The following is a 27,167-nucleotide window of genomic DNA, read 5'->3' as shown; positions in this document are numbered from 1 at the left end:
GGTAAAGGTACTTCAGCACTTGTCTTAAAACTTTCTTAACTTTGTGCTTTGCCTTTATCTCCTCTTTCATTTATCAGAAAGGATCCATTGCCTAGTTAGACAATACTCTTCTCTCACAGATGGTTTTAAGGTTGGCTTTTGTAGCTGTGTGTTTAGCATGGAAAAGCTGGAATTATTTCTTATGTGTCATCTGTGTAATCTTGGTGCTCCCTTACCTACTGATGCTGGATTTATGCTCCACATAGCATCCCCATTGCCATGGTGATCTAAAGTGGCCTAATCCAGAAAGAGGGAGGCTTTCCAGGACTGAACCATCCAAAAGTTCAGACAAAAAGGTGAGATCATCAGATCAGTCCTTTGGGAACAAATGCCTCTGAATTTAAAGCACAAGTCACATTTCTAGACTTACTCTTGTAATCTCCTGGGATTGCAGCAAGCAAATGTGCTGTTGGGATATCAGAACTGCTGAAATAGAATTGGATTGGCAAAGGTAATTTAATGGGCAATGAGACTGGTAAATTTTTATAAATAAAGCAAACATCTTTTTCCTTTGAATTGAGCTGGACATATTGCAACTTCTGCTTCTATGACCCATCCATGCACCAAGATGTCAACCTTTTCCCTTAATATTCTACAAGGCACTCACTGTCTTATCCTTGACAAGTCCAGGGAGCCTTACTGAAAGCTGTGTATGTCAGAAAGGTGGGGAAGAGGTGTTGAGGGCTTCTGGTAATTGCTATGATGTTATTATCCCACTTCAAATGAGCCTGAGAGCAATTTTCCTGCAGTTCATAATTGGTCAAGAGTAAAAGATGGAATTCAAATCCAATTCTGCTGTGAGGCCTTCTAACTCTGAATCCAATTTTCTGTCCTTTCTATCCTTGTTGCCACTTACATGTAGAGTGTTCACTAAAGGTTTGTTGAACTGGGTTAAATAGAACTGCAGGGCAAAGGGAGTTTTAGATCTGCCTTTCCAATAAAGGACAATTTCCTCTGGACCAGATTCTCAGCTTTCTGTTCTGCCTCTGAGTTCATTTGATAAGAGACTTGATTTGGGCTTGTTTTAGCAGATAAGTTCAGTTAATATTTACTTCAGGAAAGTGGGATTAGTGAAGATAGGTGGAGAATGAATTATACATTCTCTGAGCAACTGAAGGTCATTAGGAAAGCATGCAGCGGTCAGAGATTTCTAAGTGAGACCTGCACAGAGAGGATTGGGGGCAGTTTCCAAATGTTCTGGCTTTTATTTTTCAGAGTCATTTTGGAAGTGGTGAACTGGGACAATTAGGCTGTTAATTCAAATAAAAGGGAACTTTTTAATACAGAAAGTGACACATGCTCATGTAAATACGGAGAAGGCAGCCACAGAAGGCTGGTGGACAGGGCAGGCAGTCGGAGTGGGAGAATCACAGGAGCTGAGTATTTTGCTGAGTCAGTATATTAATAACCCAGGAAAAGGGACATGAGTTAGGGAGAATCAACTCAACTAGCAAAACAGACCCTAGCAAGGGCAGTAATTCTAATGCAGAGTCCAAACAGTGTGTGCAATTCAGGTAGCTTTTTGATAATATTAGCACTGGACATTTGTCTCCAGAGGAAAAGAACATCTCCTGTAGGATGAAACTGGAGGTCAAAACAGGGCGATACCAATAGCTACTAGGTCATCCTTCATCCTCCTGTCCCATAGTCCAGGCACTGAGCTAAGTACTTCGCATAGATTAGCACATTAAATCCCCCAAATAGCCTTAAATGTCAGGGACAGTCATACAAAATTTGCAGATCAGGATAAACTGAAATTTTAATTTTTTGCCCCAATTCATACGCCCAAAGTGGAGGATTATAATGCAAACTCAGATTCAGTTGATGTTGAATTGTTATTGTGTATCATGTATCAGAGTACCTAAAAGTGCATGGCATGCTTCTTTCGAAGGGAAAACATGAGGGCTAGGACGAATGTTGTTTCAAGAGTCCTACAGAGAGATGGACTAGAAGCATTACAATTTGAGGCGGGGAGGTTATGGGTTTCCAGAGTTCATTTCTATCACAGGACAAACTCAACCATTTGGAGAGGAACTATCCAGACCTCATCAGCTGATGGGGTGGAGGTTAAGGATCATCTTCTTTCTCTATTTAGAACTGACTGGCTCAGGAAAAGGGTAAACATGTTCAGGTGGGTAGAGTGGATGCTGCTCCAGTAACAGAAAGCTGGTGAAAACAAAGGCTGAAGAAAAAAGATGATCTGGGTGTCACTCACTATTCATTCAACAAATATTTGTTGAGTGTCTGCCATTTACCAGGTAGTGTCCAGGTGTCAGGACACAGTACATGATGCAGGGAACAAAACCATAATTAAAAGGAGCAGAAGCTTTGGTGGTAGGCAAATCCCAGCATTGTCACTGACCAGCTGAGTGACCTTGGGCATGATACTCGACCTTCTGAGTCTCTGCCTCTTCTTCAACATGGACATAAAGGAGTCCATCTCTGAGAGTTACTGTGAGAAGTAACTAAGATGATTCATGTGAAATGCATGGGTCATGGTGGACACACACTAAATAGTAATGATACTTCCACTCATTACTGAGAACTTAACTCTACTGAGAAAATACATGTCTAGTTTTTTTTTTTTTCATAATGTAATAAGATGTCATCTTCCTTGTGCCGCTTTCTAAGTATTCTACAGAATCTAAATGTTTCATCTTGTTTCCTGGAGGACACTAACATATCAATGGATTTCTTGGGTCTTAAATTCTACGTTTCTGGGCTCTACTCATCCTCTACCTCCCTTTTTCCTTCTACATAGCTTGGCTAATATGATGGTTAAATTTATGTGTCAACTTGACAGAGCCACACAGTGCCTGGACATTTGGTCAAACCTTATTCCGGTTGTGTCTGTGAGAATGCTTCTGGATGACATTAATATTTGAATAAGTAGTCTGAGTAAAGCAGGTTGTTCTCCCTAATGTGGATGAAGCTCATTCAATCAGTTGAAAGCCTGAGTAGAATAAACAGGCTGACTTCTCCCAGAGTAAGAGGCCACACCTTCTGCCTGACTGCCTTGAGTTGGGACGTCAGCTTTTTCCTTCCTTTGGACTTGAACTAAAACATGGGTTCTTCTTGTTTCCTGAACCTGCTGGCTTTTGTACTGGAACTACACCACTGGCTCTCCTGGTTCTTAGGTCTTCAGACTGGGACTGAAAAAGTGCCTCTCATGGGCCACCAGTGTTCAGCTTGCTGGCTACAGATCTTGGGACTTCTCAGCGTCCTTAATGGCATGAGACAATTCTTTATTTTAGATAGATAGATAGATAGGTAGATAGATAGATAGATAGATAGATAGATAGATAGATAGATAGATAGATAGATAGATAGATATAGTAGATAGATAGAAATAGTAGAATATATCTATATCTATCTCTATCTATCTATCTATCTATCTATCTATCTATCTATCTATCTATCTATCTATCTATCTATGTATATATCTCTACTGGTTTCTCTGGAGAACCCTAACACAGTTGAGGATGCTGAAGTGTAGAAATGGGATCTTCCTAAGGTCATGCTAGTTCCCAGGGGAGAAAACAGTAATTTCCAGCTGTCTTGGCTTCCAGGCCAGGGAACCTCCTGTATATGTCTTCACTTCATGCTTTCATTCTGCCTCCCAGTAATAAATGCTACTTCAAAATTAAAGAAGAAGGGAATGTAGATCAAAGATCTTCACAAGTTAGATGGGATCTAAATTAGGCAGCAATGATGCTACCTAGACTGAGAGAGAAGACGGGCCCTGCCAATGTCCGAGGGGAGGGGACTGGCTTATTTATTCAGCACACGCTCTGTACAAAGCACACTCACAGCTCTCATCTTTTAATTTTCACGGAAATCTACCTTTGCCTCCATTTTTAGATGAGGTCATTTCTGAATCCAATGCTTACATTCTCACCACGATGACAAACTCACTCCCCGAAGCCCAGCAGAGGAATGGATGGAATGCCCTGGAGATCCCTTTCCAAAACTCTGAGTAGGAGAGATGCTGAGGGGGCCTGAGGATGTGTGAGATGGCCAGGTTCAGCTTTTCACTCTGATTCTAGTCTTGCCTCTTTCCCTCTTTATCACCAGCCCCATATGCCTGTGTGGTGCACATGAGTCTGGGGAGATGCCAGGGCCTGGCAGGCAATGCCTGTTTTACAGCCAAGCACACCTGCTTTCTGCAGCCTGCCAAACCCTTTAGCTGCTGGCTCCTGGGCTGGATGATTATTTCTCTTCAGATCCCATGCCTACTTCCCTTTCCGTGGAAGAAAGAATCCTCTCTCTCTGCCTCTCTCTCCCCTTGCAACCCCTCTCTTCCTCTCTCCCTCTCTCCTCTCCTTTCCTCTTTCTTTTTGGTTCGATTTTGTTATTCTACAAAGATTAAAAAAAAATCCTCTCTCAAACTTTTGTGCTGTAGTTGAAACTTGTAGACAGGACTCATTCTATGTAAAAACCTTATGCCTCTGGACGCCCCCTTTTGATCCTTAGTTTGGTAACCATTTCCCTTTGCTGCTTTCTCTTCCTGCGGAGTGTTTACCAAGCCCTAAACACTGATGTTTGTTCTGACTGGTGCTCTGCTGTTGTTCATGCAAATAGGATTTCCGCTTCAAACATGGTTTTAATTTAATGGATGTTCTGGTTGTTTGTCATGGAAGCAAGATCCTGCCAGTAGAACATTTTCTTAGCCAGCTCTGGTAACTCCCCAAGTTCTCATAGTTACTCCAGTCATTTAGTCTTGTTATATAAGGCCCAGATATTAGTGAATTAAAACCACTTTGATTATATGCATTAAGTTCATAATCTGTAACATTTTTACATACACATATAAATGCATTTTTATCATAGATTTTTAAAAGGTTAAAAATAGAAATAATTTTTCAATGTTTAGTATATAAATACATATATGCACATATGTTCATACACAGATGTATATATGTGCATACTTAATATGTATATATACTTCAAAGCTGTGAGTCTGCAATTACTTTATACTTGTATTCATGAAACTAATGAAGTCTTTTATTTACCAAAAAAAGCCAGAGAGCTAGATCCTGGTGCCCAGTTTCATATGCAGAGAGAAGGATCAACAGTAGAAGTCTGGAATTGTTAGGATACTGTGTGCTTGGATGAAAAGGTGTGTGTGCACAAAGTCCATAAACAATGTAATATACAGTTGGCCCTCCATATCTGCAGGCTCTGAATCCACTGTTTCAACCAACAGTAGATGTAAACTATTCAGAAAAAAAATCCAGAGATGATTTAAAGTACATGGGAGGAAGTGTGTAGGTTATATGCAAATATATACCACTATACATGAGGGACTTGAGCATTCACGGATTTTGTATGAGGGTGAGGGGAATAATTCTCTGCAGATACCAAGGGATGACTGTAGGGGTCAGGAGTGTAGTAGAACTAGAGACATGCAGAGGGTGTCAGGGGTCAGCCCCAGGAGAGCAGAAGAAGAGAGTCTCTCATTAGCTCAGTATAATTTATACTGAGATAAGACCACTTAAAGTTAATCCATAAAAATGGGATCACAGATATTGGAAAACATAAAAGCACGTTTGGCTGGGATAATGTATGATAAATAAAACTAGCAACCATGAAAATAAATTCATTTATCATATTTAGAAGTGCAAGTTACATGCGCAATTATGATTTAATTCTTAGAATGAACAAAGAAAGCATCAAGTGGATTTCATTGTTTTTGAGGTGGATGAATGATTTTTATCAAAAGTATATGAGATCAGAATAAAATATTCTTCACTCCCAACTGCCCTTAATACCATGACCTCAAAGAGAGTACTGTTTATAGAAAGAATATTTAGTACTTTACTCAAGTACCAAGAGCCTTTCTTAATCTTTTGGTAATCAAATTATTTTCTCCTGAAAAACTTTAGGGTTATCTTTGTAGTTTGTCCTTTCTTCAATTGTTAATTGATTTAGCCTGGCACTTTCTTATCTATCAATGATTTTAAAGGAGAAATGGGACCTTCTCCAAAATCACCCATCACTTTCATCAATTTAATGAAATTGTTTGCAAATTTTGCAATTCTTTTGCAATTACTTGGTATTGTATTCCTCAAGTTGGGACTATCATATCAAAAGAACAGAGTAATTTATAACACCTGACAATCCTTAAGAGTCTAACCAAAAAGACATTGATACAATAGATCAGAATGAATGTCAACGTTAAAAGGGAGATACATGTGATTAGTGACTCATGTTATGCATGGTTATTTCATTCATGAGCATTCTTAAAATTATTTTGACTTTTGCTTTCCTAGAAACTGTATAACTGTGGGAACAAGGACAGGGAGAATTGAATAAAATATAACACCTTTGGTCAAGAATTCTGTCTTAAGGGCTGCGTTATAGTTTGGAAGCAAGAGGGAAGGAAGTGTTCAACATCCAGAGATACAGGAAATAGACCAGAAATAGAGAAAGTCAGAAATGGCTTATTCCACAGGCCCTGGGTGAGGCCTTTCCAGAACCTGGTTTCTGCTGGGGACTTATGTACAGGTGATGGACACCTTGGAATTATAATAATGCCATAGATTGTGTTCTCTGGGAAAAAGGCTGAAGTGGAGATTAGCAGGCAGGAGGTTTTATCAGGGAGTGCTCTTAGTATCCACATCTGTGGCAGGGAAAGGAAAGAAGGATTTGGCAGTGGAGAAGTTGCAACACAGTCTTATCAGAAGACTCAGTGAAACTTCTGAGGCTGAGATGACTTCAGAATTATTCTGTGTTGAGAATGAGGGATCCAAGACCAGTTTAAACCTTCACATTAAGCAGTCATATGTGCAGACAGTCCCAGGGAGGTCATGTGAGTTCGGGCAGGAGCCTTTGTTAGCAGAGGCAATTCCTATAAGATACTGATGGGTGAGGCTGTCTGCCAGGACAGTCCCTGAAGCTTGGGATGATAACAATAATAATAATAACTCATATTTATTGAAAGCTTACTACATGAATGTGTAGTCACTATTCAAAGTCCCTCACTTAAATTCTTTTTTAAAGAAGAATTATTCTAACAAACTTGTAAGAAAGATGCCATTATCATCCCCACTTGAAAGACGGGCAATTGAAAGATGATGCAATTGAAGTTTAATGTGTAGGTGGAAGAACAGTAAGCCTACTGTTTACAGTGCAACACTCTGCCCAAACCATCAGCATTTATCAAACAACTCTGTGTAACGCCTCCCTAACCACCAAAGCAAACTGCATAAGCTATCTTTCTACAAGTCACGTAATCCTCATCTGGCACATTGCTTTTCTATTCTTTCTTTTCATTTGTTAAGGGTGCCTTACAGAGTATACTTCTCCTCTCTTATTTCCTATAAGGGACGGATGCATATGAATCCATATTACAGAGGGGAAAATTGAGGTTCACTTATTCATTTATCTCTGACATTGAAAAGTAGCTAATCAGCATCATTATGTAACAAGAAAGGTGTGAGTTTAGGAGGAATCAGTAATAAATAATTTAGACAAAGTCACTTCCCTTAGCAAGGTTATAGCCCAGGTACTCACAGAGATAGACTTTTCCAGTCATAGATGTGACAATGGGCAAAACCAGGACTGATACTGGGACATGTTGACTCCAGAATCTCTGTGCTTGCCTCTGAATCTTGCGTCTTTACTACAACTTCCTCTCGCCTGGACACAAATGGAGGGGCTGCTCCTGGGAAATTTGCTTTGGGCTCTCCAGTCCCCATGTTGAAATCCTACATGGCAAAGTCACCCACTCAGCTGTCCTGACCTAATGCTTGAGTTGTCTTACCTTAACGCTTAATGCTTTTCACTGTCAGCCAACAAAATCAACAAACACAGAAATAAAGCTAACTGGAGAATAAATAGCCTCATTTACAATCAGCCTAGACAGTTTGAATTTTGGATAGATGATTTCAGTGCAACATCCACCCACAGGCAGAAGCATGACCCGAAAAATCTTTAGCACTTCTTTCCCACTCCGTGAGGCTGCCATCTCTCCTTCAGAAGAGAGAGGACTCACTGAAGTGGGGAAGCTGAAGGACAAACGTAGGTGATACAGATTTTTAGAAAGATCTGAACCAGGTTAGTGTAGAATGGATTTCCACAGGAATTGATCCATTTCTGTGCACAGTCATTACCGTACAAAGTGGATGCCCCAGAATGAGGACTTTTCTCCTTTCCTGCTTGAGGTTTTCTTGGCTGATGGAAGTCAAGTGGATTTACAAGTAGTTTCCTTAATCTCTATGAATACATTTCAGTTATGACAATTGTATAAATCTTTCCTCCTCAGCCATCTGAGCTAAAAATATAAAAACTATCAATACTTACCCAGCAAATGCAAGAATATAGACATCCTGGGTCAGGAAGATGGGAAATAGCCACTAATTCTAATACATCGTGTAACTGCAGCTCTGTCATCATTTATGAAAGTTTTGTTTTAATGCATTATTTTTATCCCTTTCACATATATTAAGCAATTAAAAATAATGGTATAAGTTCTACCATTATTGAGGTCCTACTATGCACCAGGAACTTGCAAAACATTTTATATGCACCACTGTATTTATCCTTCTACATCTGAAATCAGATTCTTTACTCAGAACACTTAGATTTTAGAGGTAGAACTAGAATTTGAGCACAGGTGTGTATGTGACTAGAGATTGTGATTTTCCCTGATCACATTGGCTGTCCAGAATTGTTGTCCATGTGCACATAGTTGTATGTGTCTTCATCTCATAGGTTTTCTTGAGCATAAGGAAGGGCTTTCAGAGGCTGAATGGTAACAACTATTTCTTGAGCTCCTACCATTGCCAAGCACAGGAGTTGACATTATAAAGGAAGACATAAAACAGACATTGTTCTCACCTGCAAGCAGCTTACAATTTGTAAGGAAATAGTACATTACCATTTACAAGCACTATGGCAAAATATAACTTATATTTTTGAATTTCGTCATTCCACTCACCTTGTGAAATAGAGAAGAGCAGGTATTATTCACCTACTCTGGAATATCAGTTGCCTCACTTGTGAAGTGGATTCCCACTTCATAGAGTATCTGATACAGGATTGCAAGTGCTTTCATACATGGTACACATTACTTCTGGTTCAACGGAATTTCATGTTTACATGTGCAAAAGTTAATAAAATTAAATTAAAATTAAATTTTAAAATATAGATTCAGTATTGTGGGAGTGGGAGAAAAGATAAGGAAGGAAGAGATGAAGGAACAATATACAATTCTAGTGCAGGTCTTCTTTGTATGAAGTGTTCTGTATATTCCAGTTTTGCAGAGAGAAAGAATAGGTAGAGAGATGTAAAACATTTCGCTCAAGATTTCATAGGTAGTAAGTGATACAGACAGGAATGAAATTCACTCAAACCTCGTACAGCATCACACAACCAGCCCCAGGGAAGGGCATTCAGAGGAAGAGGAGGTTTTTCTGGGGCTCAGGGAGTATCGCAGTGTCAGCTCTCAGGACAAAGACTAAATTCCTCTTTTCTCTCTAAGTGCATGTCATCGTTCAGATTGGTAGCAGGCAGCAGTGACAATCAAGGGATTAGCTTTACATAATTATGAAAGCTTTTTTTTTTTTTGGTTCTGCTAATATCACTGATAATTGGATCAGACTCTGGATAGAATAGACAATAAAGACAAGTATCCTAGCACAGATGTCTTATATTCTGTTGCTAAATATAAATATTAACAAAGAAAATGCACTTCCTTCCATTTGGGGAAATCAGTGCTTGCCACACAAAAGCTTATTACAAATCAGAGAGTTTATTTATAGGTAAAAAGTGAAGTGTTCACAAAAGTGAAGCCTAGAAGTGGTGATGGTCTCTAGTTCTGATTTCTGGGTATTTTTGGCTCTCTTCTTTCTGGTCACATGGGAACTTCTGGTGCCTTTGAAGTTAGGAAGAGCTATATGAATAGTTTTAGGTCGAGCTATATGAATATTTCTGGCCAATGAATTGTGAGCAAAGGTGCTAAGGAACAAGTATTCAATTACTAGTGTGAGACCCTTCAGTCTCTCATTCTTTCTGATATGTTGACTGGTAATGTGTGAGATGGTGACTGCTTCATCAGGTCGGATTTCTGAGTGATTTTAATGAGAAGAGCCCCCACCCACACCCTTCCCCTAATGACCTGCAGTGGATATGTAGCATGAGTAAGAAATGCATGTTTCTTATTTTCAATATTGAGATTTTGGAATCAATTGTGCTTATTATCTACCTTAGTCTAGCCCGACTGAAATAGGAATAGTCATGGGACACACTCAGTACAAACGTTGATATTTTTTCCCACAGTCTTCTTTATTATAAGCCTTTCTTGTGCATCCTTTTAAGAGTGTTTCTTGAAGTCTAAAATAGCAATCCTTGCAGCTGAAGAGTACCTTCTTTTCTTTTCCTGAGATCATCTCTATGCCTGTTCCTAACATAATAGATTCAGAAATAGAGAGACAAATCTGAAAGTGTTATTTGTAGACACATTTTGGATTGTGGATGATGATAAAATCTGTGTTCCTACTGTGTGTGGAATGCATACTAGTGATAGGTGTCACTTAACACATGGTAAATTTAAGATTTTTTACTTCTGAGAGAATCACGTGGGCCACCCACATCAGTCAGTGGAATTACTACATAATCCTGAATTTCAAATATTATTGAGGAACTTTGTTTATTCTGGATTTTGCCATCCTAGGAAGTATAATAAAGCATAACTTACTGACCTTATATTCACATTTTTATATGAAAGTAGGCTACAAAATCATAGTTTTATATGATTTAAAACCCAATGGCTCAAAATTGAGAATAAAATCCATAGAAAAGAAAAAATCATCTTCAAGCAGTTCAACTATAAAAAAAACAATCAACAAACACACAAGAAAACCTTTCATTCTTACACACCTCAGAAACAAAAGGAAAAAAGCTTTTTTTTCCAACAACTTATAAATCTATGCAAAAAAACCTCAAAAATATATATCTGTGTATTAAACACTTAGCTGTTGACAAGCAGAGGTAATAGCCACCAGGAATTGAAAAGCTAAGCAGAGAGCCCTTTTGAGAAATGAAATCCTAAAATAATGACACACAGGAGAAGCAATTTTTAAAAAAGAAACCTTGGCAAACTTCAGAATTTGAAAATAACTTTTCTTAGATCTTGGAGAGAATTATTCAAGACTGACAGAAAACTAAAGTATACATATAGGTAACTGGCTAAGGTTATCTGTTCAGCATCATTTATTTGCAGACAGTTTCAGACAGATAATTCCTTGGAATGCACACTCACATATATAAATGGCTGTTTATACACACACACACTCTCTCTCTCTCTCTCTCTCTCTCTTTCTCCTTCTCTCTCTCTAATCCTTTCTGATTTGACTTTATTTTTATATGTATCATCCTTTGTTCTAAATTTTTTGTGTATTATTTAAAGACATTTATTATATCCATCATTGTAAATTTCTTCATTCTATTTATTTAATACTTTTTGCTTTCCTATTCAATTATATCTTACAGTACCTGAACTCAATGCCTTTTTGTAAGTAAAATACCCACAGACACATTTAAAAAAAGATATGTACATGTATATTCAGCCCTAAATAATGTATAATAATTTTCTTTATATCTTGAATGATTCTTGATATTTTTGCATTTCTTTCTTAATCTTTATCCTTTATGCAAAAATCACCTATAAATGACTGGTTATAAAGAAAGATTTGGTTACCAGTGATAAATATTATAAGACCTAGAACATTAACTCCCTTTCCTGACCATCAGCCTCCTGATACCAAAGCAGCTTTTTAAGTAGCCCTGTTGTCCTTTTTGACTCATGCTGAGTTTTCAGTCTTTGAAAATTCACCTTCTCTCTTAATTGCAGTTCTAATACCTAGTTCATAGAATTTTTAAATTTTGAACAAATGGCTAGAAGACATAAGGTGTTGGTTATTATAATTGTTATCTTGCTCCTTCTCCTTTTCCTGGTTCTTCTCCTTATTATCTGCAATCTTTGCATCACCAACTTCTTCACATTATTCATGTCTCAGGGAGAGAGAGGGAGAGAGTTCCTTCTCAGAGAAGCCCTCCCTAATCACCTTAGCAAAGAATTCCTTATGTCTGGGGACTCCTCTCTAGACTAGAACTATGGTTTACTAACATCATAATATTTTTCACGGTCTGAAAGTTTTTTTGTTTTTCATGTACATGACTATTTTACTGACAAGAAATTTGGTTCTATGAAAGCATTTTTTTTTCTATTCTGCTTACTGTCCCAATGCTTAGAAAAGTGCCTAGTCCTAATAAGACTTCAGTAAGTATTTGGTTAATAAATAAAAATAAACTTTAAAGTTAAATCCTTTTAATTCCATAATCCACACTTTCTCTTAGTCAGTAACATTTCATAATTGCATGCTATAATTCTCCAGGCTATCCAAAAACTATAGTAGTGCAGTAGCATTACCAAAGAAAAAAAGAGTGATTCTGACTGGTACATTTTAAGATAATATTTTGACTGGATCTTGGAGAATGAACAGACTTTTAACTTGAGGAAACCAGGCAGATAATAATAAGAGACAATTTATTGCTAACAACTCTCACACAAACATCAGGCAGGAGGTGGAGAAAAAAAAAGGCAGGATTTCTAACATTCCCCTACCCAATCATAGGCTAATGATAGATTTGAAAATATAATAATCAAGAATATAATAAAACCATCAAACTAGTGCAAAATCAGTGACATATATTACAAAATATATCATGATTCAATTCATTCTGCAATAAAATAGAAAAATGAATCTTTTTTTTTTTTGTTGTTGTTGTTTTTTTTTTTTTACCAAGATAGGAAATAAAGACAGAATAAAACTATTACCATTGATGATATAGCTTCAGACTTGGCATCCTAGTAAGTTGATTATATCAACACTAGCACAGATTTTATATCCCTGGCTCATGTATTTCTAATTCTATAGTTGCTTTGACAATCCAATAATGATATATTGTTCCTTCCTCAGTAATTTTGGATTTCTTAATAATGATGATCAAATAAAGATCTTTCTTTTTATTTTATTTAACTTTTTCTAATTGATAGAATAAAATAATCAATATTTTGCATTACCAATAACTTCTATCCATTTTATTTGTGATTTGTCTCTCTTCTGCATTCTATTTTTGGTCTCTCATCTTATCTGGTTAAGAAATTTTAGGAAAAACTGAACAGGAGTTACTCATTTCCCAAAGTTTAAAAAGTCAGTACCATGGACAGCACCACAGACTGCATCACTGCCTTCACATTTAGTTACGTTAGACCAATTTTCCTCACTTGTGTCATTCTTCCTTTCTCTTTGCTCAATCCTATTTTCCTCTAACACAAATTCTAATTGTGTACTGCTACAAGCTTGCCTCATGAATACCACACAAAGTATAGTTTGATACCATGTCTTATCAACCTAGTTGCACTTATTTAGCTTTATTGTTTACATTCTTTAATTTTGGACACTTATTTTGCAGTACCAGGATTTGTCAGGTAAAAAGAAGTACGTACAATTCTTAGCAGGAAAATACCAAGTAAGTGGGCCTTTGTCAAAGTTAATTCAATCAAGAGGTATTATTAATCATTTAAACTGTGGTACGTTCTGGGGAAAGATGCTGAGAGAGAGGGAGAGGGAGAGGGGGATGGGGGTGGAGAGAGGGAGAGAGATGAAGAAGAAGGAGAAGAAGGAGGAGGAGGAGGGAGGGAAGGAGAGAAAAGGGAAGATAAATAAAAGATACAATCTCACTGACAACGGGTACTCTTATTATAAAGAGAAGATTGACATATGCAAAATTATCTATCACATTGGATCATCTGTGATTAGTACCATGTTAAAACAAGCAATGAATTTACTAAATATGAATCCTTTACAATTTTATATAATTTTAAAACTTATAGCTAATGTTCTCATATACTTAAAACTTAATTAAAAAAACAGCTCTGTAAGATCAATATCCTACATAACATGCCTTATTTTATAAATAAGAGGAAACAGTGAGATCAAATGACTTGTCTGAGTTCTTAGAACTAACAAATAAGATGTTTGGTCCTAAAATCTAAGTCTTACTATCAATATTTCCCAGTATTTGCCTATTTTTAAGATGTATTCCTTCTATGATGTTTTATTCATATTTTAGCTTCAGTTTTTTTGCTTATCAGCTTATCATTCCAAGTTATCCTTTCAAGAAAAGGAAAATAGTACTGGTCTTGGTTTGTGAACATTTGTGTAATATAACCTGTATAAAGACATAACATTAAAAGTTATATTTCAAAACCACATAAATTCATTAAAATACTTTTAATTATTGTCTACATGTGCAAGATACTATGATAAGCACTACAAATTCTAAGTTGAACAAAATAGAGCTGCTCATATTTAAGAGCTCAAATGTGAAGAGACAAAGAATATTATTCATCTACTCTTACAGAAAAAAGCACAGGGTATGAGTCAGGAAAGGCACAGCAGGAACCATAATTCAGCACAGATGGTACCCTGTACTTGCAGAACTCTGAGAGTTTGTTAACTTCTTTGTTTTGTGTTCAGGACTCTCATTTGTCTCACCCTAGTCCTAGCTTTGGTGGCAGTGATGCTAATTCTGTGATATTGCCACCTGGAATATACATGTATATAAACCATCGGCCTTAGTTTTCAAGAAAGGTAGTATGAGAGTGGAGTAGAAGAAATAATACAACAACTTAAGTTATGTATTGATAAGCTTCTTGATGATCATGATTTTACTTTCCCACCACTGACTCCAGGTTACTCCTATTCACTGTCAAGCCCTTAGATGCAGCTTATTCCTTGTAGGGTGGCCCAAATATTTATTTCTAAATAGTTTATCTTTGATAGATTGTCATAATTTTTTATTGAGCAAGACTATTGGCAACGGAAATGACTCATTGGGTTCTAATCCGATTTCTCCTTTTTCCCATTGGGTAGAAGCATCTTAATTTCTCTTTAATTAATATAATCAAGCCCCTTGTAATAATCACCTTCTCTTTCAGTTCAGTACTATGGGGAACAGAAATAACCAGTGCATTTTCTTGGCTTTTAAGTTAATAGGAACTTGGCTGTTCTCCCTGTGGGAAACATTTTTTGCTTAAAGAATACAATAATTGGGATTCAAAAACTCTCTAAGTGAGTTATGGGGTTCTAAGAATGATTTCTTCTAATTCCAGTACTAGTTCCCTATCTGGCTTTGGGGAAAATGACACCATGGGATGGTTATTGGTTTAAATCACATATTAGATCATGTAAGACAACATTCATACATGTGAGTGTCCTCTTCCAGCTAGTGCTATAAGTAAGCTTTAGATAGCAGTCTTGGCAGCAGGGAAGGAGGCTATGTATGAGCCCTACAATTCTATTGGGCCAGATGTTTATGAACAAAGAATTACATGATAAGATAAGCAAAATTGCATAAGCAAAAGCATTGTTTCATTTAATTTGCCATGTAATGAGATTCTTAGTTGGAAAAGATGTTATATGGGGCACCAAAGTGATGAGATTGGAATTCTGTAAGTCCATAAATCATGGTGCTGTCAGAGCATGGTAGGCAGTAAATCCCTGTCCAGAATAAGATTCTCAAATATCTATTCCCCCAAAACACAAATTATTATCTCCATGGTGGAAGAGGTCCAGTGTAATCAAGTAGCCATTAGACCACTAGTTACAACCTAAAAGCATACCACCTCACAAACACATTTTAAATGTTTCATCTTCTCTTCTGAGGTTTCCCTGTTCCTGCTGAGATGTGACGGATGACTCAGGGTCCACCCAACCATGAAGTGCAATTAAATTAAAACTATGTGAGTGTAACTTTGACCAGTGGAAGTCAATGGAAAATGACAAAGTCAAACATCAACTAAGGAAATGAAAAATTATAGCTTTTCATCCAGTTTCCACCTGATGTTGGTTCACAGACCCAGTCAAATGATTAAAAGCAGAGTCAGAATCCTTTAAGCAAAGACCCTGTAATGCCATCACAGATATATAATAAATATCTCTTTCATAATTCCATAAAAGTTCTTTTAACTTCCAAGGAAACTGTGCTCTGGGAATATTTGAATTTTTAAGACTTTTGGATACAAGGTTTTCATGACTTTGGTGCTGACACAATCTAGAATTGTCCTTATGGTTCTCTGGTTAGACTGGGAGCTTACAGAAGCCAACCAAAAATGGAGTTTGCCCCAAGTCCATTTCCAATTGTGTTTAATACATTTGCAGACCTAGCCTGTGATTATATCCCTGGTCTTTTAGTCTGTAAGTATGAACTATATATATATGTGTGTGTGTATATATATGTGTGTGTATATATATATACACACACATACACACAGACGTATATATGTATATATATGTATGTATATATATGTATGTGTATATATATACATACATATATATATAAAACAGCTAATAAAAACTTTATATTGGTTCTTTGTCCTGTAGAGTAAATGTTATTATGGCATATATGCATATTGATTACTAATATTAAATATGACTTAGCTGGTGAAACAGGAGACTAGAGAAGGTATACAAATGTAATACTGGAAACAAGGAGTTTTAGTAAAGTGATACATATATGAACAAATGGGATTTTAGCATATGGTGTAAGTCAAGATTTTTTTTTTATGGATACACTTTTTTTTCCCCAACACCACTATTCAACAGTCCTTTTATTTTATTTAGCTCCAATGTGGCACATCACTCCTGTTATATACTAAATTTAACATGAATAAGGATCTGTTTCTGGAGTTCAGTCTATTCCATTCTGTCCCCCACCTGCATCAATACAATATATTCTCCTAATTGAAACTTTATAGTAAGCATTTGTATTTTAAGCCCTCATCTCAGTTCCCTCTTCCCATTGTTCCTTTTTTCAAAAAAAATTTGATTATGTGGATCAGTTTGGATTTAATTCACTTTACAGTAAAATTCTTCATTTACGTTAGTATGCTCATGTATCAGTTTGGGTCCAATCAGGAGAGAGAAACCACTTAGTGAGGTGAACACTGTTACAAGTAAGAAAATTAAAGTTTTTATCAAAAGACTCTTGGAAGAAAGTGAATATCCAAGTTATACACTTAGAGAAGACAGGGATATCTTTTACAATAATAAAGGATTGATGTCAATATTATACAGTAAGAACATTGATAACCCAACAGAAAAATGTATAAGAGACACAAAAATGCATTTCATAGAAGAGCAAACACATATTTGGTAAAAATATGAAAAAATAGAAGGGGGATAGCCTCCCTTATTAGCAAATCAATATTACAATGACATCATTTTATAGCTATTGGATTAATGCAACTTAAATGAAATCACAATACAATATGTTGAAAAATATTTTTTGTATAATTTTTATGGACATGTAAGATGGTAGAATCACCTTGGAAAATCGCTTGATATTATTTCCTAAAATTGTCATACTTTGACTCAGAAAACCCAGTCCTAGACTAATGCTGAAAATAAAACCCTTACTTATTCATGAGCAGAAGCCATATATAAAAATGTTTATGGCAGTGCTATAATAAATACTATAATGAATACTATAATGAAAACCTAGAACCAGCTTTAAGTCTATCCTCAGTGGAGTAAGTGAATAAACTGATAGAGTCACACAGGAATATTATGCAGGCTCAAACTACAGAAACAGTATAGATGAATGGTTAGTACCATAATATTAAAGAAAAAAGTAACTCTCAAAAATTACTTACTACTTAAATTTTTAAAAATGTGTGTGTTTTGCTTATAACATTTAGCAACTCAAATAGAAGGCAGCATGCTAAAAGGAAATCAAGGGAATGATAAACACAGGATTCTGACTGATATTTACATCATGTTAATGGAAACAGTGATCTGGGTTGATGAGAGAGCCTTGCAGAGGTGTAAGCTATTATCAAGGTCCTAGTTTGTGTTTTCATCTTGGGTTGCCATATGTTCATTATATTATTAAAAATAGCTAAAAAATCTAAATAAAATTGGAGTAAATAAAAAAGAGTAATCACCTAATATAGTGTGGACCCAGGGAAATTCTTAAATCTTAAACATATTCTTAGATCAATTTCAGAGGATTATGATAAAATGTCATATAGTATGGTATTTCGGAACATAGGCTCTGATATATTCAAAGCCTGAAATTAACACTTACTTAGGTAAAATTTCTAATCTCTCTTGGATTCAGTTATCCTACAGCTAGTAGTACTTTCTTTTTAACAACATGAATGATAATTGTGCCAAACTCAAAGGGTTGTTATAAGGATTATATAAATGAATACTTATCAAGTACTTAGTATGCATCCACAGTAAGAACACAGTAAGTCAACACACATAAGTGCTCAAAAATGATTTTCCATTTGTTATCCCATTTAAACCTCACAATAAACATGCAAGGTTACCCCTGTTTTACTTATGACATTCATATTGGTTACTTTCCAAAGCCTCTTGGTTTAGGATTTGAACTCAGATCTAATGGGCACCAATGTATCTCTTGCGCTTTCTTATACATCTTCCTAACGTATTAATTTGTTATGATCATCAGATCTGATTGGGGACAGGAAAGGCTAAGTTTGAATTAAAATGGTTTTAATTTAAATGTAAGTAATATCTACTTTTTCAGTTTGAACTTTATTATTGAAAACGGTGGGGTCACACTGAACAGATTTTATATAGTTTTGCCATTTAAAGTAGGATGAGTGATCCAGAGGGAACCTTAATTCAAAAAGATACATGTTCCCCAATGTTCATAGCATGACTTTTTACAATCACTAAGACATGGAAACAACCTAACATTCATTGACAGATGACTGGATAAAGAAGTTGTAGTATATTTATACAATGGAATATTACTCATCCATAAAAAATAATAAAATAATGCCATTTGTGGCAACATGGATAGCCTTGGAGAATGTCATTCTGAATGAAGTAAGTCAGAAAGAGAAAGAAAAACACCCTATGGTATCACTTATATGCAGAATCTGAAAAAAAAAAAGACTAACCAACTTATTTACAAAACAGAAACAGATTCAGACATAGAAAACAAACTTATGTTTACTAGGTGGGAAGGGAGTGTGAAGGGATAAATTGGGAGTCCGAGATTTGCAGATACTAACTAATATATATAAAATAGATAAACAAGAAGCTTATACTGTATAGCACAGGGAACTATATTCAATATTTGGTAGTAACTTATGGTGAAAAAGAATATGAAAACAAGTATTTGTATGTTTCTATATGACTGAACTATTGTGCTGTACACCGGAAATTAACATAGCATTGTAAACTGACTATACTTCAATTAATAAAAAAAGTAGGGAGAGTGAGTATACTTGTCCCCGAGCTTGGAGAAGTGAGTTATTTCATTGATAGAAGGTAGGGCAGAACCATTAAGATTTACTTAGATTCCCGATACTTTTGGTTGCAAGCCATGTTGTCTGAGGACACTTTCCAGGAATTTGCAATTGGTTGAGACTGTTCTCCATGGCCTGCTGAGTTCTGAGAAACATGCATCAATAGGCAATTGTTCACAGTGATCACATTTCACCTGAAAATGTTGTAAAATACAACTCAGTGTGAAAGGCTGTATCTCATAGAACCATTTTCAGATTTAATCTTTTTATTACTTACAAACTGGGAGCACATTCACACATACATACACCTTTACTCAGAGCAACGGAAGTCAACATTTTCACAGTCAACAGACTTCACGTTCAACAACCAACAGAAAAAAATACCAGCTTCACTCAGTCCCTTGAACACCAAGATGAGTTTCTCCAAACTCTGTGGTGGGCTTTTTTTTTTTTTCAGTTAAGAATAAAAAGATCACTACCATGGAATGAACAAAAAGCAATTTTTTTTTAATAGACTGAGGAGTTTGGGATCAAGAATTTCTTTCTGATCCAACCTAAGCCGATGAGTGGCATGACTGATGGGAAGATACTGGATTAGGCGTGCAACTCGAATCAAAACACGTCTGTATTTTGGAGCCTCATAGGTTCTCAAAAATCAGTTGTTTATGCATGTGAGCCCCTAAAGGTGAACCATGGAATTCTTCCTTTCAATTCTCTCATTTTGCAAAAGAAGATAGAGAAACAGAGAGAAATCTCAAATTCCTGGACTCAGTGTGACTCTGAATACGATGTCTTTTCTGTTCCACCAAAGCAGTAGCAGAGATTAAGAACGTTTGCTGTCCTCTAGCCCTCAGAACGGCAGTCCACGCTGTCACTTCACGTCTCACTTCCTGACAAGTATTCTGCGAACAGTATATTGTCTAACAATCCAGTTGGCAGATTTGGGGTTGTCATTCCAGACCCCATCCTCTGTGGCACTCTCAGCATCTCTCTGTGTGTTGACTTCTTATCTTTGTCTCCCATATACGTTAAGTTTTATTTTAACTTAAGTAAAACCTGCCACAGGCTCTGTTTGTGAAGTCAGTATAGCTTCCTTTATTTTCACGTTCAGCTCTTAGAAGGACCTCTTCCTTGCTCATTACCTGACACCTCGCCACAGTTTTGTTTTGTTTTTGTTACTTGGTTTCACTTCATTTTGTTCCTTTGCTTGTCTGTTTTCCCCCCAGATGTAAGAGTTACGTGTGAGGTGATTCCATTTTTCAGCAGTGCTTTTGCCTCAAGACTTTTAGCCTCCATCTCTTTGGAAATATTCCGACCACGTTTCCACACCCTATGCTGGAGGAGGGATGAATTGTTCTGTGAGGGAAATAATGGGGTGGCATGCTAGTTTAGACTGGGGGTGCACGAAGAGCCTCCTTGTGGAAATTACACTAAAGTCTAGTGTGGAGAATGAGGATGCAACCAGGTGAAGATAGGGATAGAAACATTCTGGGTGCAGGGACCAGCATGTGTACAGCCAAGGCTGCAGGGATAGAGAAAGTAGGCTGTAGGAAATAAGAGTGGAGGGTAGAAAGTAAAGCGGGAAGTGGAGTGAAGAGATTTATTTCCACATGATCTTCTTTTTTGTTGTGCTGACCTGTCCCCCATCCACCATCACCTGCTTCCATACTTATCCACATCCTTCCCCCAAAATAGAAACACAGATCATGGATCACCCTAGAATGAATAGCCCAATTTCCTTCCTCCCTAGGTGAATTTAGAAGATTCTTCTGCATGGTTTCTATTTCCTGGCTCCTGAGCATATCTCATCATAAAATTTTTCAATTTTATTTGTAATCTTGCTGTATGGAGGTCATGTTCTGCTCACCTCCATGAACCCAGAAAGGCTGAAAGCAAGCACAAAACCGAGCCTTCTGATTTGCCTTTAGAAGGTGCCCCTGGGCACTCAATCAGGTGTGCCTCCCACGTGGATGTAGAAATGGAGAAAAGAAAGCCTCTGTTCTGCGGGCTCACTAGGCAAAAAATAGAGCCCTGAAGGGGCTACGGCTGGCATTCTTGACCCTCCATCCCAATCTGGGCAGTAAGACAAATCACTCCTCCTCTTACAGAGAGGTCTGAGTGAGAGGTGGATAGAAGGGGGAATCCTTCTAACTGATACTTGCAGGAGGCCCCATGCCTCTACCTGTGGCATGGAAGGAACACAGAGAGAGGGAAATGAACTTTCTAGACAGACAGCACATGCTCTGAAGATCTTTAGAAATCGTTATTCACTTGAGATAAGGGTCACTCATTGCACTGTCTTCATTCGTTTTCATTCATTATTTTTCAATCACGAAATCAACTCCTAAAATACATAAGCCCTGATGTAGGCACAGGAGATGCAAAGATGCATGAGAAGTCGTCCATGCATTAAGGTTTCCACATAACATGGGGAGGGAATAAACACTGATTTTGTTTATTACAGAGAAAGATCTCTGTGGGAGAGTAAAAATGACCTTTTGCTAAAGAATAATCCAGAAGAGATAGAGAATGGACCCTCTGCCCTCATCACAAAAGTAGCTTAATTGAATGAGGGACATCATAGGTTATTCGTGGGGTTTTGAACCAGATTACCTGGGTTCAAATTCTAGCTACATGGATCACTTTGGGTAAGGAACTAACTACTCTGTTTCCTTATCTGTGAATAAAGAAAGTAAAATGAACTCTTCCATAAGGTTGTTTAAACACCAAATAAGATAGAGCATGTAAGGCTCTTGGCAAAGATCTTGTATATAACATGTACTCAATGCATGTGTGACTTTAAAAAGTAAGTGAATAAAATGGAAGGGAGAAACTCAAAGTAAATTCTATTTACTGTCTTAGAATAAGAACTGACCACTGCAAGCAGGAACTTAGTCTGACCTCTTGTAGCTCCCCCACATTTGCTGTTCTTATAGTATTCTGCCCTTTTCCCTGTAGTGATTACTCTGAAAAGGAAGGTTTTGATGGACTTGCGTTAGAGACAGTTAGGCAGTGAAAAGCTAAAGGTGCAGCACCCTGTTTCACAGTGTGTTTTGCGAAAGGCTGACTCCCAGGACTCAGAGCAAGGGTAAAAATGGCGGCCTATGCCTTTTCTCTTTCTGATCAGTAATTATGTCTTAATTCAGTGAACACCCCAATGTTGCATTGATTTCATCTGACTTGCTCAGTGGTGGATTTGATGAGAGTAATATCCGTGTTCATTTTCATTGTTTTGATTAATAATTAAATCTTCTTTACATCAAGAATTTCTAATGCAATAGTCATTAATTTTATGTGATTTCTACCAAATGAAGTTTATTCACATCTATTATTTCTAGTTCTAAGCAGACTCCCTTTTTGAAAAGTTGCCTTTTCATTTTTCACCTGTTTTCTTCTTTGAGATATGTTTTTATTCTTTTGGACTATATCACAATCTCAGTTTGTACTCATTCAAAATGATCTGAAGGGTTGAAAAGTAAAACACAGTTGAATTCAAAGTCTACAAAATGTTAATAAATTTTCATCAAAAATATAATTAAAATTAATGTATAGAAATCAAAAGATGAAAATTATGTTTGTTTATTTTTCAGTTTTCTTCTAAAACACTCAAAATTTTAAGTTGTTAAAATTTAAACAAAATATCGACTTATAATTCTTTATGTCAAAATATCAAAAATTAAATTTAAATTATTTAAATAAAACTGAATTTTTCAATTGAGGTATAGTCAGTTTACAATGTTCTGTCAATTTCTGGTGTACAGCACAATGTCATACATGGATATACATATATTCATTTTCATGTTCTTTTTCACCATAAGCTACTACATGATATTGAATATATTTCCCTGTGCTATAGAGTATAAACTTGTTTATTTATTTTATGTATACCAGTCAATACCTGCAAATCTCAAACTCCCAGTTTATCCCTTCACACCCTCTTCCCCCCTGGCAACCACAAGTCTGTATTCTATATCTGTGAGTCTGTTTCTGTTTTATATATAAGTTTATTTGTCTTTTTCCTTTTTAGATTCTGCATATGAGCAATCTCATATGGTATTTTTCTTTCTCTTTCTGGCTTATTTCACTTAGAATGACATTCTCCAGGGCCATGCATGTTGCTGCAAATGGCATTATTTTATCATTTTTTATTGCTGAATAGTATTCCATTGTATAAATATACCACAACTGCTTTATCTAGTCATCTGTTGATGGACATTTAGGCTGTTTCCATGTCTTGGCTATTGTAAATAGTATTGCTATGAACATTGGGGTGCAGGTGTCTTTTTGAATTAAGGTTCCCTCTAGATATATGCCTAGGAGTGGGATTGCTGGATCATATGGTAAGTCTATTTTTAGTCTTTAAGTCTATTTTTAGCCTTTTGAGGAATCTTCATAATGTTAAAACTGAAATATTTTGATTGTCAAGTTAATTAAATGTTAACTTTTTTTTCTTTTTGGTGATATGCTATTTAGTGTTCTAGTATGTTATGTTTATCCAGTTACCAATGTAAATAATTGGTGTCATGCTTCATGCCTGTTACATCTACAATGCAAACATATAAAGCTTTCAGAGCAAAATGAATTGCTTAATACAGAGAAATGCTTCCTAGCTGTCCTGAAGAACTGATGTGACCACCTCAGTGGCTCACATTTACCTCTGGAGCCAAGAGATCCAATATGAGCACAAAGCAAGAAAATGAATGCTTTGTGTCACTTTGTCATGCTCAAATCTCCTGCATTTGTACTCTCTGCAAGAAAAGACTTCACAAGTTAATCAATTTGTCTGTTCCATGCTTTAGTTGCTCCTGCTGCTCACATCCTGCAGCATCCATCTGTGATGTTGGCAGTAACACAGCTGCAAACCTTCATTATGTTCAGATGCACTTACCTTTTTTGAGGACCCAGGGTAAGAGATGTGGAGAAGCATTTTCCTGGGACTGAATGCTCACAGGAGTGGAGGTTCAGGGTGAGGGATCATGATGTGTCAGAACTGAGAGCTGGATGGCAAGAAGCAGAGGTGATGGTGATGTTTTATTTTTTTAATAAATGCATCTTTTACTGTGTGTGCAATATATAGCACCTTCTAAAGCATGGGGCCCAGAAGAGAAGTCCTTGTTGTCTCCACCCAAAGGCTACACAGGGAGGTGGGACAGTGACCATACTCAGGGTGAAACAAGGGTTCATCTTCAATTTCATCCTGCAGACAGCCAGGAAGGAAGGAAGTAAATAAGTAAGCAAGAAAACTGTGGAAAGCTAACCTGTTTTAAGAAGTGGCCTCAGTGATATTTGACATGAACATCAAAATAGTTTCAAGACTCCACTTAACTATGGTTTCTGGTTAAAATAATGCCAGAGATGCTACCTCCTCCAAACACACACACACAAACACACACACACACACACACACACACACACACCCTGAAGGATTTACAGCCTTACCTTGCTTGTGAATTTATTGGACTCTGTGGCATAAAAGGCAGAAGTATGACGTATTCTCTTGTACCTTAATCTACACAAAACGTCAAAGTGCCTGCAAAAAATCCATCCCAGACATCACTAACAACATTCCCTTGGAGACTGCTGGAGTCAGCAGTTTCTCAGATCACTGTATTTTAGAGACCTTCAGATTATCAGGATGATTTACTAGGTCGTTAAGGTAATGCTTGGATTTGCTAAGCAATGCAGATTCCCTTCCTTCTGCCACTGAGAACTGTCTGGTCAGATTTTCCATGTTGCTCCTAGAAAAGGCACTAGCCTGGAAGTCAGGGATCTGGGTTCATGAATCTTTCATTCAAGATTACAGTCTGTGTGCCTTCCATCCAAAGGGACCATTCCTGTCCCATGTGGTCAATGGTCAATCAGGGAGGACATCCTGACCATGGCTCTCTTATTTATTTATCACTGAAAAATATTGATTAAACTTTTTCTGTGTGTCTAGCACATTTCTTGTTGCAGGTGAACAAACCAAATCCCTGCCCTCATGGAGCTTACATTCTACTGAGACAACAGACAATGGGCAATTATCAGTATACATTTATACTAAGTCAGACAATAAAGAAAATATCAAAGGGTCAGGGTAATGGGATGTACTTGGGAGCATTTTCTATTTAGGTCAGTTTTTCAGGAAAGGTCTTTCTGCTAATGTGATACTTAAACAGAGACCTGAGTGGATTGAATGTCTAGATGTTAATATACCTGGGACACACACTTTCTGGGCAGAGAAACTGCAAGTAAAAAGACATGATATGCAAGAGTGCCTAACATGTTGAAGGAAAAGCACAGAGGCCGGGTGGCAGAAGCAGGGTGAGTAAGGTGGGTGCGGTGGGAAATAAAAGATTTGAGAGTAAGAGGTCCAAGCCAATGAGAAGAATTTTCTTTTCATCTGAGTAAGATGGTACTTCATGGAGGCTGACATGACTTGTTTATCAAATGAGTCACTCTTGTTGCTGTGCAAAGAACCCCACAGAGCAGGGGTAGAAGCAGAGAGAGCAGGGAAGGGGCTGCTATCACAACAACCCAGATGAAAGACGACAGTAATTGGGACTGCTTACTGAGCACTTATCAAGGATTAGGGTCCAGGCATCCTTTAAAGTGCTTTCCATGTGTGTCAATTTACAAGTACTCACAATAGTTTTATGAGGTAAGCACTAATGCTGCGTCTATTTTAGAGATGAGAAAACTGAGGCATAGAGAGTTTAAATAATTGGTGCAAGCCACACAGGTCATTGGTGAGTTGGACTAGTATTGTGACCTTGGAACTGATTGGATGCCAACAGGATGTGCTGATGGATTTTTTTTTTTTTTTTACTATTTCAATAATCATAGCTCCCACTTATTAAATACAATATGCTGACTTCAGGTCTAGGCTCTTAACATAAATTACCTCATGTAACTTTCCCAACCATTTTATAAATTGGCTACTGTTATTCTCCACAATTTACAGTTGTGGAAATAGAGTTAGAAAATTTGAATGATTTTGTTAACAGTCATAGCTGGCAAGTGCGTGAGGTTTGTCTGACTTCATAGCCTAAGTGACCAGGCACTGGACTTCCCCACCCTTCCCCTTGCCTGCTTCTCCATTCCTATATTTACTCAGGACCTTTGCATCAGTCTCTAGTCTTTGAACTTGAGAATTTGATTTGCTTTAGATGTTACTCCCTACAAGGACCTTTTTCTTTTTCTTTCTTTTTCAGTTTTTACTCTGTATTTTCTATATCATATCATATCATATCATATATCATACCGTATCCAGTTATATGTACTGTGGACTGAATTGTGTTACCCCATATTTATATGTTGCTGCCCTAACACCCAACATGATGGCATTTGGAGATGGGAGTCTTTGGGAGATAATTAGAGTTAGATAGGTAATGAAATGGTCCCATGATGGGACTAGTGGTCTTGTAAGAAGGGACATCAGAGAGATCGCTCTCTCTCTTCATCATGTGATGATGCAGTGAGAATGCAGCCATCTGCAAGCCAGGGAGAGAGTCCTTACCAGAACCCAACCGCGCTGGCTTCCCAATCTTAGACTTTCAGACTCCAGAACTGTGAGAAAATAAGTTTCTGTTGTTTAAGCTGTCTATGCTATTTTGATGTGGCAGATTGAGCAGACTAAGAAAATATGTATCATATAATATCATGTACAATATAATTATATATGATGTGTTATATAATAATTTATCATATCTATTTTCTGTTAGTGTATTCTTTTTTTGTCTGCCTGCTTCATCATTTATCTCTTGCATATTACCTAGCACATAGTAGGCATACA

At 37.0% G+C, this 27,167-nt stretch overlaps 1 long non-coding RNA gene across 1 annotated transcript in view; it reads right to left on the bottom strand.

The window, feature by feature from the left end:
- Positions 1-27,167, bottom strand: part of LOC123613684 (uncharacterized) — an 84,154-nt gene that overhangs the window by 13,042 nt on the left and 43,945 nt on the right. The window contains exon 2 of the long non-coding RNA XR_006721071.2: positions 24,282-24,390. This is a non-coding gene — a long non-coding RNA (uncharacterized LOC123613684). The remainder of the gene's footprint in view (positions 1-24,281; positions 24,391-27,167) is intronic.

The sequence above is a fragment of the Camelus bactrianus genome, chromosome 2, assembly GCF_048773025.1.
Source record: "Camelus bactrianus isolate YW-2024 breed Bactrian camel chromosome 2, ASM4877302v1, whole genome shotgun sequence".
NCBI lineage: Eukaryota > Metazoa > Chordata > Mammalia > Artiodactyla > Camelidae > Camelus > Camelus bactrianus.
Note: the sequence above shows the minus strand (reverse complement) of the source record. Positions and strands in the feature narration are given on the sequence as shown.